We start from the raw sequence: 11243 nt of genomic DNA on the forward strand, positions 1-11243 counted from the left end.
AATCCAGCAGACCAGCATCTCTCACTAAGCATGTGACGTTACACTGAGAGTAATCAGCCCTCTACTCTGATTGTGCTCTTGGTTGAGCACAGGTTTATTTCCTACTAGAAAGATTTTCGTAGCATACGGTGCTTTCCTCACTAGATTTTTTAACATACAACACAAGATTGAAAACAATGATATGGATATATTGGATTTATTTATTTGCTTTGTGTGTATTTGTAAAGGAAAGTTAAAATGGCTCAAAGGTTATAATTATTACATAGAGGAAATGGCATTTAACAGAAAATATGTAAGAGGAAATCTCAGGAGTCACACAAAGCCAACAGAGTGTGAGAAATGTAAACAATGTGCTGATACACTTGGCTTCTATAACAATTCCTGGTACCTAGTAGGCACTCAATAAATACTTTTTGAATTGCATGAATATCTTTTTTCAATGAAAAAAATTTCTCTAAATAGTGGAGTAAAATTAAACTTCATAAAAGCACACATATGTGTTCTGTCTTTGAGATCATCTTGGCATGTTACTGTATTCCTACCAATGTATATACTAAATTGAAATGCCCAGTTAATTAGGAATATGTTAAAAGCTTAAGCCACAAATTTGTTCATCACAGCATTATTTATAAAATACGTATTACCTATACATCAACAAATTATGATTAGTGAAATATATTTATTGAAATATACCAGGGGTGCCAAAAAATGTATACAAGTCAACACTTTGGTCAATGTTGCTCAAGCAGTAGTTTGCCATAATCAGAAGTGTCTGGACGCTGATGGTAACCACTTTGAGCACCTCTTGTAATTGCAGAAGTCAAACGTGACTTGTACTCTTCCTTTATTATCGGTATATATTGAGTATTACAATTTTAATAGTATTTTTCTTTCTTAAAATGCTTATATATATATATATTTTTTTTTTTTGGCCCTCTGTATATACTCTAGTGAATGATATCAGAGGATTTATAATAAAGTAAATGCTTTTAACTTTTAATATGTTCATTTATTTATACTATCTAGAAGCATTGCAGCATAGTCATTAAAAGCTTAGCATTTTTATTTTACAATTAGATAATATGAATGAAGCATCATAATACCCAGTACAACGTAAGTGCAATGTAAGTATTGCTATTATATGTGTTTTACATATTTTTTACAACACATTGATACTATTTTAGAAAAACGAAATACCTTATTTTAAATTATTATTTTGTTTAGGTTTTCATGGACATGGAAGTGTTCTTTATATGATGTTTAATGAAAATGTATGTTAGAAAATTATTCATTATATGATTTAACTGCATATAAAATATAGAAATATAAACTAAGAAAAACAAGAAAACATTAATGTCCACCACAGGTTTTTTGAATTACAGACTCTGTCTACTTTTTTCTCTTTCTCTTTTTGATATTTTACCAAGAAATGCCACACCAATGAACTTAGTTATCAAAAAACATGATAATCAACGTGCCCCTTTGTCAAAAAAATTGTAAAGATTGAGGCAGATTTGATTAGTCTATGCTTTTGACGGCATAGTGTAAAAGCAGTTCTCACATTTTGTCATCTAGGCTCAGATCTTAGCTTTACCACTTTTTAGATGTTTGATTCTTATCTTTTCATGTCCTTTAAGGTTAAGAACTTTTTTGCAAACTGATTCTTGATATTCAACACTCACACACACACACACACACACACACACACACACACACACAAAAGCTTTATTGGTGTGATATAATCTAGAAGCCAAGTTATTTTTTTCTCAGACTTATCCCAATTTTAAATCCTCAAGTCCCAAATGAGAAGCTCTAGCTTTCCTACCAGTGCATCATTTTCTGCTCAAAGGATCCTGGAAGTGGCCCATACCAAGTCATCACCTTTCCTCACACCCAGGACAGCCTAAATAGGCAGTCTAAACAAGCCTGAATTCTCAACCAAGGCTGTGAAGGCTATTGACAAAGGCTTACTAGATTCACTAAAACAAAAGTGGGAATAAGCTCTCTATGCTCTTGTTCCTCGTGATTCATGAATGAAATCATTACAAACCAGTATTTAATTCAGTCTTTCTGTGTCAGACAGTCTCTAACAAGGATAATTGCAAATTAATTTCTAATATAATTAATTAAAGAATCTAAAGGAAATACTCATATTGAGATATTGAAGCAGGGATAACTACATACCATCAAAATCTTCATGTAATCTTATGGAGACATAGATCAAGAGAAGCTTGTCAGGCAGGGCAGTACACAACAGGGCCAAAAGTCTAACCAGAAACACCTTCATTTGACTTCTCCCATGCAATCTGAACGACCTTATTTGTCAGTGAGTCAAGCGAGGCACAATGTATGAAACATCCTACCTCTACCTCTTTTGCAGCACACAGCATGGTTTGCCAAATGCATAACTTCTGCCTGTAGAAGATTAGCGCTAGGTCCTGGTTGTAGCTCTTGTACCTGGAATAGCGTTACATCCTCCACATAGTCCTGAAAAGAACTAGCTCACCCTGATATTGGGCCTGATTAGCAATTTACTCAAGTGTCAACTTCTGACTGAAGGGGTGTATACAAATTGTGTTGATTACAGAGATTGCTTCTTTATTTTCCCCTCTTCTTTTTCAACTGCTCCTTTTGGGCATTTCAACATTTACCTAATTTTTAGACATTCCATTTCTCCATAAGGAAAAGCTGGAGAAGACAGAATAGAGAATGGATAAAACCTGGAACCATTCATTTCCTCATCTGCTAAAATAAAAAAATATATATATATACCAATGAAATAGGTGGACACAACTTACAAAAACAACACATTTAGATTATATGTGGACTTTCTTTATCTACATCATTCCTCTTTTTCAGTCGTGTAAATAATTAAATATTTATTTCTGCTCCCTCATCCTGCTCTTGCCACTTTTTTTTTTTCCTTGCCATGAGTGGTCTTTTTAAGAGTAGAATTGCATCTGTGTATATTTTCTGTGAACAGGCACAGATGCTTTCACAGTCTCAATTAAAGGAAGTAGTGAAGGTGATGGTAAAAGAACCAGACAAAGAGCCATGTCATTTTTATGCAACTACAATAATTTGAAAGAAGGCAAATAATTTTTAAGATTTTTATATAATTTCTATGTAAAAGCACAAGAATCAGTGGCATATTCAATAATTGTATAATATGGTAAAGCTTTGGGCCCTTGGTTAAAAAGAAAGGATCATCATTAAAAATACTATTTTTAGTTTTAAATGTTTATTTTATTAGGAGAAGTTAATTATCCCTAAGCTAGTCTTCTGAAGAATTTGACCAGTCCATTAAGTTCAACCTAATGTTGTCATATAACTTCTCTTTGGTGAACTGCAATGTGGCTGGTTTATTCTGGGAAGCAAAGTAACAGTGCTAATGAGAATTGTTGGAAACAATGAATTACAATCAAATATTAATAAGCCTTTAATCCAAGAGCATTATTTATGCCCATTTTATCTCTTGTGAGTAGGAGAAACAGGCACACTGTTCGTGTTATGAATCCATATATGTGCTTATTTAATAATACTAAAAACTCACATGAAGATTTTTTGAGTAATATAATTGTTTTGATCTGATATATTGTTAGTGTATGAGGGGAGAAACTGACATCTGCAAGAAAATCTGTCTAACTAATCTTGACTTACTTAGGCTCTAAATGTGCTAATTCAGTCCCCAGTCTTCATTTATGTCCAGGTAAGCTGTGGCAATAATTTAACTGTTTAACACAGTTGGTCCTGATTTATAGTGGTTCAACATTCGAGTTTTTGATTTTAAGATGCACTAGAATCCAAGCTTTTTTGAATTTTGATCTTTTCTTTAGTTAGCAATATGTGGATACATACACTTATGATGCTGGGCAGCGGCAGGGAGATGATTTTGCCCAACTGGAGGCTAATGTAAGTGTTCTGAGCACATTTAAGGTAGGCTACGCTAACCTATTATGGTCAGCAGATTAAGTGTATTTTCAACTTACAATATTTTCAACTAATGATTTTATCAGAAGTATCCTCATTGTAAGTCAAGGAGCATCTGTACTAATGTAAGAGTGAGTGAATAATTGAAAGTTTCAGTCAGGAGAAAAGTTAATTAGGTTTTTGTTATTGAATAGCATCAGCTTCACAAATTATACCGGTACATAATTATTTCAGAATTCATATTTTCTCCTGTGTGTCCATTTATTTTTGCTTTAGATCAGAGGTCATAGAATTAAAGAATCTCTTAGAGCAACGAATATACCTGGGGGGGGGGGATTTTCTCAAACAACAAGCTCTAAAGAGTTTTCAGTGGCTTGAAACTTTAACTGAGGGCAAAAAATACACAAGAAAAATACAGTAATGAATAAAATTAATAATTCAAAAAGACCATTAGAAGAATCATTTCTTTCACGAAGAAAAAAACACATTTCTAATGAGATAAAACTTTCATCTATGTATCATGTCCTTTTACATTTTTCTAGACTTTGGTTTTGAAAGTTTCATTTTAACATTGACACACTCTTTGATTGCTTAATCAGCCACATATCTTGTCAATGAAGACAAGTTATTATTGGTGCACCAAGCAGTGTCTGTTATGCTTGTGAGACACTTCTATTTTTATGTTATTATCTTAAATAGACATTGCACATTACTTGCTATGATCAGAAGTAGAGCATACACACTACATATGGAATTATGGGTAAAAAAATTCTGCTACAAAAAAGGATTCCAAGTTAACTTAGGGTAATTTAATAATTTGGAAAATAAGTATGCATTTGCCTACCTCTGCCAGATTTGGCTGAGTTCATTGGCAATAACACTCGCAACAAATAAGCCAAACTAGAACTTCTACCTACTTAAATTTACTCTGGACTTATGCAGAGTTAATTCCACATTAAATCACCGAAGATTACAAGCCACAGGAACTCAAAAGATCGATAGCCCTATGTGAACCAGATAATGCCTTGGATCATATACCTCTTATTTGCAAAAGTAGAGTCAAGTTCTCATATCAGGTAGGATAAGTTTGGGGGCAGAAGAAGGGGACAGAGTAGATCTATAGCATCAACTTGGGGGTAAAACAGCACATAAGTATGTGCAAAATTTTGACAATCTTTATAAGTATCTCAAGAACTAACCAGGGGGTTTCAATTAAGTTTTAAAGAGACTGCGGCCTTTACACTGTTCTTATAATGCAGCGCTCTTCAATAGAGTGTGTTATAGAGTTACTACGAAGTTTATATATAATACTGAATCCTACGTCCTCACCCACAGAGGTTTCTACTTAATTGACCCAGAGCTAGGCCCAAAAATGGCATTTTTACAAGCTCTCTGGGTGTTTTTAAAAACTATTATGCTAACATTTTGCCCTTAAAAGATATATTGACAAGATTATAAGTCTGGAATATGTGCCCAAGGAGAAAGCAGTGACTGCTGTTGCTCCCCACCTTGTTATGCCCAGTTTCTTTTCTCCATGTTTGCAAGAAGGCTAAAAATATGTTTCAGGTAGTTTGACAGACAGATCACACTCAAAATGATGGTGTCACTTCAGTAGTTGAAGCCAGAATATACTAGAGATGATTCTCTGAACTATATAAAGATTAGAGAAGGTCGTTGACAGAAAAATGCCCTCATCTTTGTATATTTTGCCTGCTTGATCCTAAGAGTAACAGAAGTCCACCTTGATCTGGTTCTACAGTCACCGAAGAAAGACTGACTCCTGCAGAAAAATTATTAATTGGAGAGTATAAATAGTGGCATAAGAACATGAATTTGTTTAATGTTAGTCTTAGTATAAGCCTATATAGTCATAGTTAGGCATGTCTTAAACATGTTCTATATTACAGTTCAACATGATTGGCTACCAATGCTCTAGTAGTAATTATCATCCAAATGTGGACATGCAAGTTTGCAACTGCTGAACTATGAAGGTTGAACAATTAAGTTCATGAACTCATCCTAGAAAAAGTGCTACATACCTCACTGCTGAATATCATTACATTCACCTTCGATGTACTCCCATTTGGGAAGCTACGCACTGATGTTAGCACCTAGTCCACCTTTCAAAGCAATTTTGGAACTCTTTTTCTGGAATGGCTGTCAGAGCTGGTGTCATATTACCCTTTTTTTCTTTTTTTCTTTTTTTTTTTTTTGATTTATTAATGATATTTATTTTTCCTTTCTTTTTTTTATTTTTTAAATTTATTGGGGTGACAATTGTTAGTAAAATTACACAGATTTCAGGTGTACAACTCTGTATTACATCATCTATAAATCCCACTGTGTATTCACTACCCAGAGTCAGTTCTCCTTCCATCACCATGTATTTGATCCCCCTTACCCTCATCTTCTACCCCCCACCCCCCTTACCCTCTGGTAACCACTAAACTATTGATCTTGAGAGTGTAATGCTGAGCAAAATAAGTCAGACAGAAAAAGCAGAGAGCCATGTGATTTCACTGATATGTGGTATATAAACCAAAAACAACAAAAGAACAAGACAAACAAATGAGAAACAGAAACTCATAGACACAGACAATAGTTTAGTCATATTACCCTTGATGTCCTAAATGTCATAAAAATATCTTCCTTTCAATACTTCCTTTATTTTCAGGTAAATAAAGAAAGAAGTCATTGGTCACCATATCAGGTGAGTAGGGAGGGTGTTCCAATACAGTTATTTGTTTACTGGCTAAAAACTTCCTCACAGATAGTGCCGTGTGAGCTGGTGCATTGTCATGATGCAAGAGCCATGAAATATTGGCAAAAAGTTCAGGTTGTTTTTATCTAACTTTTTCATGTAGCCTTTTCAGCACTTCCAAATAGTAAAATTGGTTAACTGTTTGTCCAGTTGGTACAAATTCATAATGAATGATCCTTCTGATATCAAAAACGCTTAGCCACATCATTGCAACAAGTTTGCAAATTTAATTGACACACCCCATATATGTTTGGGAAAATTTGCAAATGAACTGTCCAGAATCAAGGTGACATTTTCCAAGAATAGTCCTCCAAAAAAAAAAAAAAGTCATGGGTTTTGTAAAAACAGTGTTTAGAGAAAAAAAAAACTACAGAATTTAATCCATATATTAGAAAATAAGAAAGATCTAAATTCAATAATCTGTTTCCTCTATAGAAAATTAGAAAAGCAAGTTAAATAAAAAGCAGAAGAAAATAAATAATACAATTTGAAGCAGAAATCTATAAATTAAAAACAGATGATATCATAAAAAGGGCGGCGTGAGGTGAGCTTCTTGAAATCTCCCTTGGAACTTACAACAAATTGAACAACTATAACTCACAAAGTACTCCCTGCATAGCAGACCGGCAAGACTAAGGGGCCCATCTAAAGGTGGGCAAATTGCACGAGCAGTGGAGGAGGGAAGGGAGAAGTGCAGAGATGGGGTGCACAGGCACAGGACGCAGACCTAGCTCCGTGCTTCGAGCTCGGTGCATTCCGGAACTATCGCAGCTCTGGGAGAGGGAAGAACTCGGATGGCCGGAGCTCTACTTATGGCCCACAGGGCTGAGGGGACAGTATATAACACGGATGAACCCAACACTCACAGCAGAGACCTTGGAGCAAAGACTGAGGAAAGAAGGCTGAAAACGGTGGTTTAAGCCCTCACTGCCACAGAGAACGGAAGCCTTAGGCACTGAGACTAACCGCACCCTCCCTACCCTCGCAGAGCTCACCCCACCCCCACCTGCCCGGTGCTAGAAGTGGAACAGTAGCAGAGTAAGAGCAAAAGAACAGAATATTTGAAGTTCTGGGAACTGTGCTCCACAGACACGGACTCACAGCCCAAGTAGTTCTAGCAAGGGGGAGGGAGCCGGGGAAGCACGATTGGCTGTAGTGGTGGTCGGCACCATTGCTCAGGGCCATCTCTTACAATCCACCAGTCTCTGTCCCTACTTATCTGGGTAGACCCCTCAAGGAGTCAACAGAGCTGCTGAAACACACAGGCTCTGAATCTGGTGTAGGAAGAGTTTTAGAACCTCAGAAGCTCTCCTCATACTCCCACGTAGGTGGTGCCCTATAACCTAGGTGAACTGTTCACAGAGGAGAAGCCACCTTCCAGGGAATCCCCCTATTGTGTGAGAAGCTGAAATAGCACAGAGAAAACATAACATTACAATGTGAGAGAGAATAAAAGGCTGCAGTCAGAGAAAAAATAAAACATTCTACCAACACCTGCTGGAAAGCAAAAGAAAGACCTCTTTCTATCAACCTGTTACAGAACCCACTCCTGTAGATGTCTAAGTAGAGAAATAATAAGTCATTAATTGCCATGAATAACCAAGATAACAAGACAGTTCAGAAACAAAATGAAAAGTCTCCAGAAAATGAACTTAAAGACAAGGAAATATGTGAGTTAAATGACAGAATTCAAGATTGCAGTTCTTAAAAAATCAAGATGCAAGAAAACACATATAGGCAGTTTAATGAACTCAGAAACACAACAAAGAAAAAAATGAACACTTTACCAAAGAGACTGAAATTTTAAAAATGAACCAAATAGAATATCTCAATAAAAGAATTGAAGAATGAAATAACCAGCTTAGGTAGTAGAGTTGACCAGATGGAGGAAAGAATCCAGTGACATTGAAGACAGAAATCTGGAAATGACACATTGGAACAAGAAAGAGACATCAGACTTAAAAGAAATGAAAGAACTCTACAGGAACTTTCTGACTCCATCAGAAAGAGTAATATAAGAATAATGGGCATACCAGGAGGAGAAGAAAGAGAGAAGGGACCAGAGAGTATATTCAAACTAATAGTTGACGAAAACTTCCCAAACTTGTGGAAAGAACTGGATCCCTGAATCCAACAAGGAAAAAGAACACCTAATTAGCTCAACCCCAACAGACCTTCTCCAAGGCACATTGTATTGAATGTGTCATAAATTAATGACAATGAACGAATTCTCAAAGCAGCCAGGTAAAAGAAGACAGTAACCTATAAAGGAAAGTCCATTAGATTGTCACCAGATTTTTTCAGCAGAAACTCTAAAAGCCAAGAGGGAGTGGAACCCAATATTCAAACTATTTATGAGCCAAGAATAATATATCCAGCAAAGATATCCTTTAGATATGAAGGAGGAATAAAGACTTTTCCAGACATACAGAAGCCGAAGGAATTTTCTAATACACGACCTGTACTACAAGAAATACTAAAGGAGGCTTTTCGACCACCATCATTAGGGACAATTTGTGGCAACCAAAACATAAAAGGGAGGAGACTGAAGGCCTAAACTGGAATATGGGAATGGAGAAAGTAAGCATACTGAAGAAAATGAATACTCTAAATATCAAACTTTCTTTTATATGAACTTAATGGTAACCACTCAAAAAAAAAATAAAAAAAAAATCCAGAACTGAAATATATAATGTTATAAAAGAAGAAACAGAGGGGGGGGAAATCATAGAATATTACCACACAGAAATAATAGACAAGCAAAAAGCAAAGAAACAATAGAGACACAGTCTTACCAGAAAACCAAAGATAGAATGACAGGAAATCCTCACATATCAATAATCACCCTAAATGTAAATGGACTGAACTCACCAATAGAAAGGCACAGAATAGCAGATTGGATAAAAACTAAATCCAAACACATGCTGCCTCTAAGAGACACATCTTAGCTACAAGGACAAACATAGACTCAGAATAAAAGGGTGGAACCTGACACTCCAAGCAAATGGTATCCAAAGAATATCATGTGTAGCCATACTGATATCAGATGAATCTGACATCTGAAAAAGGTAACAAGAGACAAAGATGGACATTTCATAATGATAAAGGGGACTGTACAACAAGAAGACATAACAGTCATCAATATTTATGCCTCCTATCAGGGAGCACCGAAATATACCAGGCAACTAGTAACAGAACTAAAGGGAGAAATGGACCAAAACCCAATTATAGTAGGGGATCTAAATACATCATCGACAGCTATGGATAGATCATCCAAACAGAAAATAAATACAGAAATAGCAGCCCTAAATGACACATTAGATGAAATTAACATAACTGACATTTATAGAGTACTTCATTCTAGAACACCAGACTATACTTTTTCTTTCTAGTGTACATAGAACATTTTCAGGGTAGACCATATATTGGGACATAATACTATCCCCAGCAAATTTAAGAAGATTTAAATCATACCAAGCATATTCACTGATCACAAGGCTTTGAAATTGGTTGTCAACTGCAAAAAGAAAGCATGAAGAACCACAAATATGTGGAGATTAAACAACATACTTTTTTTTAAAAGATTTTTTACTGGGAAAGGGGAACAGGACTTTATTGGGGAACAGTGTGTACTTCCAGGCCTTTTTTCCAAATCAAGTTGTTGTCCTTTCAGTCTTAGTTGTGGAGGGCGCAGCTCAGCTCTAGGTCCAGTTGCTGTTGCTAGTTGAGAAGGCGCAGCCCTACCATCCCTTGCAGGACTCGAGGAATTGAACTGGCAACCTTACGGTTGAGAGCCTGCGCTCCAACTAACTGAGCCATCCGGGACATAGCTCAGCTCAAGATGCCGTGTTCAAGCTTAGTTGCAAGGGGCAGAGCCCACCATCCCTTGCAGGACTCAAGGAATTGTACTGGCAACCTTGTGGTTGAGAGCCCACTGGCCCATGTGGGAATCGAACCAGCAGCCTTCAGAGTTAGGAGCATGAAGCTCTAACCGCCTGAGCTACCAGGCCAGCCCAACAACATACTTTTAAAGAATGACTGGATCAAAGACGAAATAAGAGGCAAGCTCAAAACATACAAAGAAACAAATTAAAATGAAAATACATCCTACCAAAATTTTTGGGATGCAGTGAAAGCAGTTTTAAGAGGGAAATATATATCGTTACAGGCTTATCTCAAAAAAACAAGAAAAATCCCAGATAAATAACCTCACGTTACACCTTAAAGAACTAGAAAAAGAACAGCAAATGAAACCCCAGGACAGCAGAAGAAAGGAAATAATAAAAATCAGATCAGAACTAAATGAAATAGAGAACAAAAAGATAATAGAAAAACTTAATGTGACAATGAGCTGGTTATTTGAAAAGATTAATAAAATTGACAAACCCTTGGCTAGACTCACTAAGATAAAAGGAGAAAAAAAACACTAATAAACAAAATCAGAAAGGAAAGAGGGGAAGTTATCATGGATGCCACATAAATACATCCAAGAATACTATGAAGGACTATATGCCACCAAATTCAATAACCTAGGAGAAATGGACAAGTTCCT

The sequence above is a fragment of the Rhinolophus sinicus genome, chromosome 2, assembly GCF_057876585.1.
Source record: "Rhinolophus sinicus isolate RSI-liver-muscle chromosome 2, RSI-T2T, whole genome shotgun sequence".
Lineage (NCBI taxonomy): Eukaryota > Metazoa > Chordata > Mammalia > Chiroptera > Rhinolophidae > Rhinolophus > Rhinolophus sinicus.